Below are 10,618 nucleotides of genomic sequence, written 5' to 3'. Positions count from 1 at the left end.
CATTGTTGTTATGTCTGAGGAATTTAACGATTTCGTTTTTTTAATCTCTTCCTGAACCCAACTATCATTCAGCATAAGGTTGTTCAATTTCGAAGTCTTTGTGTAGGGATGAACATTTTTGTTGGAGTTGGGTTCCACCTTTATTACCTTCTTGTCTAAGAAGATACAAGGTGTAATTTCTTTTCTTTTAATTTTGATAAGGTTTGATCTGTGTCCTAGGATGTGGTTGATTTTAGAGTACATACCATGGGCTGATGAGAAAAAAGTATATTCTTTAGCTTTGGGATGGTATGTTCTGTATATACCTATTAATCTCATTTGTTCTAGAGTCACATTTAAGTTATTTGTATCATTGTTTAGTTTCTGTATAGAGGATCTGTCCAGTTCTGTCAGAGGGGTGTTGAAGTACCCAACTATTATGGTGTTATGGGATATAGCATTACTCAGACCCATCAAGGCCTGTTTCATAAATCTAGGAGCATTTAAGTTAGGTGCATAAATATTTAGAATTGAAATGTCTTCTTGTTGAATTGTTCCTTTGGCCAGCATGAAGTGTCCATATTAGTCTTTCTTAACTTTAGTTGCTTTAAGTCCACTTGTATCTGAAAATAAGATCACAATCCCTCCTTCTGATGTCCCTTTGCTTGAAATACTGTACTGTTGTCCATCCCTTAACAATGAGTCTTGATTTGTCCTTCAAGGCTAGATGTGTCTCCTGAAGACAGCATATGGATAGCTTGTGCTTTTTTATCCAATCAGCCAGCCTGTGCTTCTTCACAGGTGAATTCAGGCCATTGACATTTATTGAGAGAATTGATAAGTGTAATAAAGTTCTATTCATTTTATTTTGTGAAAGTTCATTGTGTAGTCTTATCCTTTGTGCCGTTGTGGAAGCTAGGTTTTGACCTTTAGCTTCTGGGTGTTTACCTTGCTGGTGGTCCACTGTGATGGTCAGTGTTGAGAACAGGTCTACATATTTCCTGTAGAGCTGGTCTGTCTTATTGTGGGGAATTTCCTCAATGCAGTATATCTGCAAAAGATTTCATTTCTCCATGTTTCCTGTAGAGCTGGTCTATCTTATTGTGGGGAATTTCCTCAGTGCAGTATATCTGCAAAATATTTTATTTCTCCGTGAATTCTGAAGCTTAGTTAGCAGGATACATAATTCTGGACTGAAAGTTGGTTTAAGACTGTTCAAGGTGGATGGCCATGCTCTTCTAGCCCAGATGGCTTCAGTTGAAAAGTCTGCTGTCATCCTGATGGATTTGCCTCTGTAGGTCAGTTAGCACCTACTCCTAGAAGCTTGCAGAACTTTTATTTTTATCTTGACATTGCACAGATTCATTATAATGTGACATGGAGAAGCTCTATTTGACTTGAGATGACCTAGGGTACACTATCCATCTGAAAGGAGTATATTGGGGCCTTTAGTAAAATTTGGGAAGTTTTCATTTATGGTTAGTCTCCAGTAGGGCTTCCTTTGGGACAATCTTCTTTCCCTTCAGAAATTCCTATTACTCGTACGTTTGAATACTTCATGGAGTCTTGCAGTTCTCTTAAGTGCCTGTTCTGCTTTTTCTCTCTTCTCTTCTGCCTCTTTAACTACCTGGGCTAATTCGAAAACTTTATCCTCTAGCTCTGAGGTTCTTTCTTCTCAATGGTCTAACCTATTTTTGATACTTTCTATTGCATCTTTACACTCCCTGATTGTCTCCTTCATTTCCTGAAGCTCCGTCATGTCCTTTCTATATTCTACACATCTCTCATCTGACTTTTGGTTCTGTCTTTCCATTTTCTCATCCAGTCCTTTTACTGTCTTTATCATCCATATTTTAAATTCCCTTTCTGTCAAGTCCATTAATTCTTTAAAGGTGGAGTCTTCTGCAGTAGCTGCCTTATGGTCTCTGTTTTGGCTTTTCATGCTGCCAAAATTTTTCTGTTGGTTCCTCCTCACGTGTTCTTTCTTCTTGTTCACCAATTTGTCCTCCTTTTTCCTTCTCACTGCCTCCTCTGCTTCAAATTACCTTTGCTTCACAGGTCTTAAAGTTACCTCAGCCTGAGCAAAGCCAAATAAACAGAAGTCCCTGTTCTTGATGACAATATGTTGCAGTATGATGCCAGGACACCAAGTGGCACTGAGGTTGTTAGGAGACAGATAGCACAGCCAGCAGCCTCCATAGTCCTTATTCCAAACTTAGTTGCCTTCAGTGATTGCCTGATTGCTTGCTCAGCATTCAGACCCTGCCAGGTTGGGGTCCTGAAGCTCCAAGAATCCTTCCAAGGCAGGTCTCACAGTGACCTCTGATTCTAGTTCTTGTAGGGTGCAGGAGTCCCTCAGTCTGGCCCAAGAGTGGAGTTGTGATCCCAACAGGCGGAATTAAGACAGCTGTGCTTTAGGCCCCTGCTAAGACCTTCCCACAATGGCTGACTCCTAGACCCAGAGACGTTCTCAGCCTCCAAACCTATGACAAATCCACTCCACCAGCATTCAAATCTGGTTACTGTATACTGCTGGAGACTCCCCACTCTTCCAAGCTTTCAATTCAACACACAGCTTCCCCCAACAACTGAAAACTCTGGAAAGGCTTCCTCCTTTCTCATACCTTGTGGGGGACCAGCCAACCAATCCCATCTGGTCACAACCACACTTGCCTAAGTTATTAGAACTTCCACTGCTCCAGATCATATCCACTTTACTACCTCCTCACTGAACTCCCTGAGCTATATAACTCTGAGTATGGTCCCTGTGCCAGGTATAGCTGGGTTCTCTTTTTCCTTAATTGTTCTAAGAGAGCTCAGTTGAAGATCCTTCAGGTCTGCCATCTTGCTCCATCTCTGCCCCTTCAATTTTTAAAGATCATGAATTAAATTATTTTCTTTTCTTTTTTCTTTTTTGAGACAGAAGCCTCAAGCTGTCCCCCTGGGTAGAGTGCTGTGGCATCTCAGCTCACAGCAACCTCCAACTCCTAGGCTCAAGCGAGTCTCCTGCCTCAGCCTCCCAAATAGCTGGGACCACAGGTGCCCGCCACAACGCCCAGCTATTTTTTGGTTGCAGCCGTCATTGTTGTTTGGCAGGTCCGGGCTGGATTCGAACCCACCACCTTGGGTGTACGTGGCTGATGCCTTAGCCACTTGAGCCACAGGCGCCGAGCCGAATTATTTTCAAAAGAAGTTCCAAGCACAGTAAGTTTATCTATTTTTTTACTTTTATTTGATCAACATAATTGAAGTAGATCATGGAAGTTTAACTACAGGTTCAAGTGGGCCATGAGATTTAAAAAAAAAAAAGGTTGAGAAACACTGCTTTATACTGAAATAAAAGAAAAATTATTAACTTAATTTTTCAAAAAGAATTAACATGGAGCTCTCTCTGTCTGCTTTCTTTCTCTATCCAACAATTCCCCACTATGGATTTTTGTTTCCACAAACCACTGAGGGCCCAGCAGACTGTAAAAGGAAATGTAAACTTTTTATTTTCCAGCTCCTTGGTCTTTTAGAATTTGTTCCCATAGCCTCAAGTGATCCCTGAGTGTCCATGAAAAAGAAAGGGACTGTGAACATCAAGCTTTAAAATTAAAAATACCTAGAAAAGTACCTGTCTTTAAGCTAATAAAATAAATAAAAATAAAAATAATCTGTCTTCAAGAAGATAAATGGACACAGCATTTTCGTCTACAATACCCTGTGAATTTGGCTACCATTACCTTCTTTGCCCCACCTTAAACTCAGCTGTGTACTGGACCTTAACATGGGCATTCTTCCTTTTTCATTTTTTGGGAAGTCACACCATGTCCATGCACTTTCTCCATGCTTCTCTCTGAGCCTTTCTCCTATGAAAATATAAGATAAAGTCTAAACTTTTAGATCCCAATCTTGGCCTAGAGAAATTTTCTGATACTGCATGTAGCACCTACTGGGTTTTTCACCCAAACTTATCAATTTCTGTGACCAAAAGTGAGGAGAATGTGCCCTATCAATAAGAAAGCAATCAGGAGACACCAGCTGAATGTCTCCAAACCCAGTTCAATTCAAACACTATTTCCCTAGAGAAGGGGATGGGGATACAGAGTGCTCATGTCCTTCCCAGGCTCAACATCTTTTAGAAATCTCCGTCTGTTTGGCTATCTGAAAGCTTCCCTGACCCCACCCTTTTGGGTTTTTATGGAAGGTTCATTTCATTCATATAATTACTTAAATGACAATTCACTGTAATCAACTTAACTAAAAACCTCTCTCCACCCCAGAGGCTAGGGAGAGATGGAAAATTTTATCTCTCTGGGCATGTGGCTGGTTCCTTTGTCAACCAGCCTCTCACAGACTGGTTTCTAGGGGCTTTCCAAAAATTCTCATTCAACACAAGCACAAGTGTTTTTTATTTTTTGAAAGAGCCTCAAGCTGTACCCCTGGGTAGAGTGCCATGGTGTCACAGCTCACAGCAACCTCCAACTCCTGGGCTTAAGCAATTCTCTTGCCTCAGCCTTTCAAGTAGCTGGGACTACAGGCACCTGCCACAGTGCCCAGCTATTTTTTGGTTGTAGTTGTCATTGTTGTTTGGTAGGCCCAGGCTGGATTGGAACCTGCCAGCGCTGGTGTATGTGGCTGTAACCTTAGCCACTTGAGTTACAGGCAATGAGTCAAGCACAAGTGTTTTAAAGAGCTTGTTGTAAATAACAAAAAGACTATCTTTCACCTTTATAGGTTAAGTGACCTCAAAAGGCAAGCATAATCTAATGAAGGATGTTCTCATTGCTCTAGTTACTTAGAAAATAGCAAAGCTCACACAAGAGCTGAGAGCCAGGAATCAGGGGGAGAAATGAAATGCATGTATCTATCATAATATTGCAGAAATTGTAAGGCACTACAATGTTATACCTCAACAGTAAAAGCAAAAGTTGTCTATCCTTTTTATATGATCAGTAGGCTAGTTATATATTATTTGCATGATAACAAATCATTTAGTAAATGTATTTAGGAGTCGCCAAATGCTGTTCCCTAGTATTTATCATTAAACTCCAACATCCAGACAACAGGATACAAAACAGTGATATCCACTCAAAAATTCTCCACCCTGCAAAAAAGAGAGGAATGGATGTATTCATGTTCTTTGCCATTCACCAGTTTTTCTACCCTACTTTCTTAGGGAAACATAGTCATTTCTGCAACTTATTTTCTTTTTTAGGCAGTTATGCTGAAAATCCAAAAGCTATGCTCTGCAATTCCAAAATTACCTCCAACTAAAGAACATAGCTAAGAAGTGTCGATGAGTGCTGTGGTGCCCTGTCACCATGTGAATAAAACAGCCGGGACACAGATTAGAAGTACAGGCATCCAAGAGGCAGACTTCTCATAGGTGCAGGGAAGCGCCAAGTAACCTCTGATGTGGTCTTTTATTAAAGCATACAACAGGTGTGGGGGGCCCACGTACTAGGATCATGTGCTTGATGATCACTATATGCCCTTTTCCCACGGGCTCGACTCCCACCCTGTTGTACCACAAATGTCCAAGGTTCAACACCCACTTGCAATCAAGTGACCAATCTTAACTCATTAATGCATGCAGTTGCTTGAGGTTTATCTCCAGGCTGCAAAACATCTCCATGCTGGCTAGAAGACTGTCCTGCTCCCAGTGCTCCCCTCAAGAACTGGTGACCATTTCTACAAGCCTGGTGCTCAGTCACCTACAAAGAGGCTTACTATACATACTCTAAGAAGAATAATGGTAAATAAGAACATATGACCACATTTCTTCTGAGATCTAAATGCCCCATGAAAATATTTTCTTTCAAGCTCTAATGCTAAAATTTATTTTTACTTTTGTTTATTTTCATACAGAGTCTCACTTTGTTGCCCTAGGTAGAGTGCCATAGCATCACAGCTCAAAGCAACCTCCAACTCTTGGACTTAAGTGATTCTCTTGCCTCAGCCTCCCAAGTAGCTGGGACTACAGGCACCCACCACAACACCCACCTATTTTTTGGTTGTAGTTGTTGTTGTTTGGCAAACCCAGGCTGGATTCAAATCTACCAGCTCCGGTGTATGTGGCTCGCACCCTAGCTGCTGAGCTACAGGTACCAAGCCTAAAATTTATTTTTTAATTCAAAAAATTAAGCTGAGGGTGGTGCCTGTGGTTCAAAGGAGTAGGGTGCTAGCCCCATATGCCGGAGGTGGTGGGGTCAAACCCAGCCCTGGCCAAAAAACTGCAAAAAAAAAAAAAGAAAAAAAAATTAAATGAACAAATCTTTTCCAGCTGACAAACCCAGGGAGGGGCAGTGCTGAAAGAAACACAGACAGGTGTGACTCAAAATTAAGTCTGGCCATCCTATCAGTTGACAGATCTACCCATCTCTTTCCTGATCACCGAACAATTGGACGACCCTTCTCTCAGGTGCTTTGCTGAGTGCCCAAGTGCATTTTGCTTTTCAGTTTCTTGCAGTCCCTCACTGGTATCTGTTTTTGTTATCTTTGGGGAGTTTTTTCTCCTTTCACAAGTGTGAGAAAATCCAGAGGGCAAGAAGAATAATCATTGGTGTATTTTCCCCTCAATACAAGCACAAAATTGGCATGTCTCTAATAAATGAGAACTGGGGTTGGAGGAAGAAAATATTAACCCCTCAAGAACTTAGCTTTTTAGATGAAAGATAAACCAGGAGATTCCTCTAAGCCCCAGGTGATCCTGATGCTCTCTTGACATAGTCCAGTTCCATATCACGGGCTCCTCTTGGAGAAGACTCAGAAGCTGATTCACTAGACTTTCCAAAAGACATAGCTATAGTGGGCTCGGCGCCTGTGGCTCAAGCGGCTAAGGCGGCTAAGGCGCCAGCCACATACACCTAAGGTGGCAGGTTCGAATCCCCAGCCCGGGCCCGCCAAACAACAATGACGGCTGCAACCAAAAAATGGCCAGGCGTTGTGGCGGGCGCCTGTAGTCCCAGCTACTTGAGAGGCTGAGGCAGGAGACTCGCTTGAGCCTAGGAGTTGGAGGTTGCTGTGAGCGTGATGCCATGGCACTCTACCCAGGGGGATAGCTTGAGGCTCCGTCTCAAAAAAAAAAAAAAGAAAAAAAAGAAAGAAAAAGACATAGCTATTGTGGTCATTCTAAGTCATTCCCACATAGTAGTGAAAACTCAGGGCCAGAAAAAGACAGGAAGATGGCTTAGGACACATCACTTATAAAGTTCCTAAGGACAAACCTTGGACAGAAGTGGTAGCTCACACCTACTATCTAGCACCATGGGAAGCTGAGGCCAGTAGACTACCTGAGGTCAGAGGCAGAATGATCACTTGTGCCCAAGTGTCTGTGGTTGCTGTGAGCTATGAGGAAGCCATGGCACCCTACCTAGGGCAACAGAGTAAGACTCTGTTTCAAAAGATAAAAAAAAGATAAATATCTACTCAAAGACATTCTCGTAAGATGTCTGTGCCTAGGAAGGATAAAAGGAGGTAAATGCACTCTGATTTCCTCATGTAAATGTTCAGAAGCACAAACATCTTTTAAAAAGCCACCCACTGCTCTGTGAAAAATAATAAAAATTAAAATAATGTCTCCTTGTAATGTAAAATAAAAGACAAATAGTGGATAATGTATAAATAGATGGTTGAACTAACATACACATCAACCATTTTGTCAATGATACAATAAAACAAATTATCAAGAATCCAAACACTAAGTTACATAGGTCAAAAGGCATATATAAAATACTAGATGTCTACTCAATTCATCAGCAGAAACCTACTTTTTATTGCACGTTGGGAAAAGAAAGGAAAAAAAATCACACTTGGAACAAAAATAAGATGGTAAACAACTTCTAATAAGTATGGGGGAAAATACAACAATTTGGCTTGGCGCCTGTGGCTCAAGTGGCTAAAGTGCCAGCCACATATACCTTAGGTGGCGGGTTTGAATCTAGCCTGGGCCTGCCAAAAACAACGATGGTTGCAACCAAAAAAATAGCCGGGTGTTATGGCGGGCGCCTGTGGTCCCACCTACTTGGGAGGCTGAGGCAGGAGACTCGCTTGAACCCAGGAGTTGGAGGTTGCTATGAGCTGTGAAGCCACGGCACTCTACCCAGGGGGACAGCTTGCGGCTCCGTCTCAAAAAAAAAATACAACAATTTCAGAAATTTTATGATTAAATATTGTTTTAGGTGGCTCCTGTAGCTCAGTGAGTAGGCACCAGCCACATACACTGAGGCTGGTGGGTTCGAACCTGACTTGGGTCAGCTAAAACAACAACGACAACTGCAACAACAACAACAAAATAGCCAGGCAATGTGGCAGGCACCCGTAGTCCCAGGTACTTGGTAGGATGAGCCAAGAGAATTGCTTAAGACCAAGAGTTTGAGGTTGTTGTGAGCTATGACACCACAGGACTCTACCCAGGGTGACAACTTGAGACTCGTCTTAAAAAAAAAAAAACAAAGTTTTAGCTACAATTAATAAAGCATCTCTATTTTAAAAAAATATTTACTAAATTAAGAAGCATATTTTTACTTGTTCTGCAAAAGACAAAGGCAGTATGTTGCTAAAAATATTTAATAATCCTTTCCATTCTTTTTTTAGGCCCTCCCTGTTAGGCTGCACCCCAGAGTGCAAACACTAAATTAACTGTAAGGCTTTTTGTCTGAAGACATTAAAGACATGTGCTTCCATCTGATGTAGATTTTCAGAATGGAGGTTTGTATAACTGCACAAAATGAAATTTATAGAAAGACATTAAATAATCACTCTAAGACTTGGCAAAAATCCAAAAGTTAAAAAAAAAAAATTCAATGGTTAAGCAAACCTGATGTATATGGGCATAAATGCATGCGATACAAACATAAAGTAAGCAGGCAAATACCCTCTGCAGGCCCTTCTTTCTATGTCTGAAATGACTGAATAAATCACATAAGGTCTAGAGTATTCATACTTTCTGGGATTTTAACTAAAACTCTGTAGGATACTAAAATTATACAAGTATTGTGCTAGAAATTTTGGCACCTAATCTTTCTAAATTTCTTATACACTGAAAAGGAGATTCTGGCATGGGTATAGATTTAAATAAGACATAACTCAATACCGCATGATGTCAGGAAAGGTCAGATGGTTCAAATGATAAACACACTTCAAATGCTGAACATGTAGTATGTTTTGCTTGACTGTAACCCAAACATAGAGGATGCAATTCTGTCAAGCTTTCAGCCTGACAAAACTGCCTTATAATAAATACTCTTACGGAGTATCTTATGGAAGCTCTGTAAGACTTACCACCATGTCAACATGTTCACTAATACATGTTTGCATGTCAAGTTAGGCCCTGTCTCAAGTTTTACTTCCAAGGTAATAGCATCACACACCCCAATAAGAGTACAGTCTTGGGAGCAAAGAGTATATAACTGAGGCTCGGCATCTGTGGCTCAAGTGGCTAAGGCACCAGCCACATACACCTAAGGTGGTGGGTTCAAATCCAGCCCAGGCCCACCAAACAATGATGGCTGCAACCAAAAAATAGCCGGGTGTTGTGGTGGGGGCCTGTGGTCCCAGCTACTTGGGAGGCTGAGGCAGGAGACTCGCTTGAGCCCAGGAGTTGGAGATTGCTGTGAGCTGTGATGCCAAGACACTCTACCCAGGGGGACAGCTTGAGGCTCTGTCTCAAAAAAATAAAAATAAAAATAAGAGTATAACTGAAAACATTTTTTCTTCCCCATGTGGAGTAACGTCAATATCCAAAAAGAACCCCTCACTAATTCCTGGCTATAATCTCCAAAGAGATTTTGAAGAATTTGTAGAGATTCTTTCTTTTCCTTGATCCCTGAGACAGACAGGGACTCACCTGAAAGAAGCAGGAAAGACTGAGGTCTGACACCTGAGGAACTAGCAATAAAACATGTGCATCTCACTTGATTGTCTGTTTCCCAAAGAAGTTTTTCTAACACCAACAGGATTCTTTCTAATCTTTAAACTTCTAAACTGGACATCTCTTAAGTTATGTAAAGAGAAAACAAAATAAGACAAAGAACTTAAGAAGGATTTTAAAAGAGGTAAACATAAAAGGAATAACATGATGCCAACAGTTTACAATAGAAATCAATTAAGAGTATGGGCCTTAAAAAAAAAATAAAATAGTGCTAGCTGCACTGATAATTAAAACTACCTCAGGGACCTTGCCTAACAAATGCAAACAAGGCAACCTAATCATTTGTACCTTCATATTAATCTGAAATTAAAAAAAAAAAAATCTTGTATATTTTCCTACTTGTAAATTAAAATTACTAACATTTTCTTTTTATCACTATCCATGCATGCTTGATGAATCTTGAAGTTTAATTATTCTATATTACATTTTTCTTGCATTTTTTAAAGATCAATGCTATACAAATCTGACAAAATCAAAAGAGTATATTTTTTATCAAGATTGTATAACATGGAAACAATGTGTTACCTAGAAGTTGTCCTTCAAAAAAAATCAAATTTCAGGGCAGTGCCTGTGGCTTAGTGGGTAAGGTGCTGGCCCCATATACCGAGGGTAGGGGGTTCAAACCCAGCCCTGGCCAAACTACAACAAAAAAATAGCCGGGGCTCGGCGCCTGTGGCTCAAGCGGCTAAGGCGCCAGCCACATACACCTAAGGTGGCAGGTTC

General features: G+C 40.9%; 1 protein-coding gene across 5 annotated transcripts in view; it reads right to left on the bottom strand.

Moving 5' to 3' along the window:
• LOC100947960 (zinc finger protein 708-like) overlaps nt 1–10,618 on the bottom strand; it is a 42,834-nt gene that overhangs the window by 19,988 nt on the left and 12,228 nt on the right. Inside the window, exon 3 of one of the 5 annotated variants that reach the window (XM_023508996.1) lies at nt 3,719–3,830. The exons of the other annotated variants lie outside the window; for them this stretch is intronic. The gene's annotated coding sequence lies outside the window, so the exon portion shown is untranslated. The remainder of the gene's footprint in view (nt 1–3,718; nt 3,831–10,618) is intronic. 5 annotated transcript variants of the gene reach the window in all.

The sequence above is a fragment of the Otolemur garnettii genome, unplaced genomic scaffold (genome assembly GCF_000181295.1).
Source record: "Otolemur garnettii isolate 467f Iridium unplaced genomic scaffold, OtoGar3 scaffold00304, whole genome shotgun sequence".
In the NCBI taxonomy this organism is placed as follows: Eukaryota; Metazoa; Chordata; class Mammalia; order Primates; family Galagidae; genus Otolemur; species Otolemur garnettii.
This window is presented reverse-complemented; position numbering and strand designations above follow the sequence as displayed.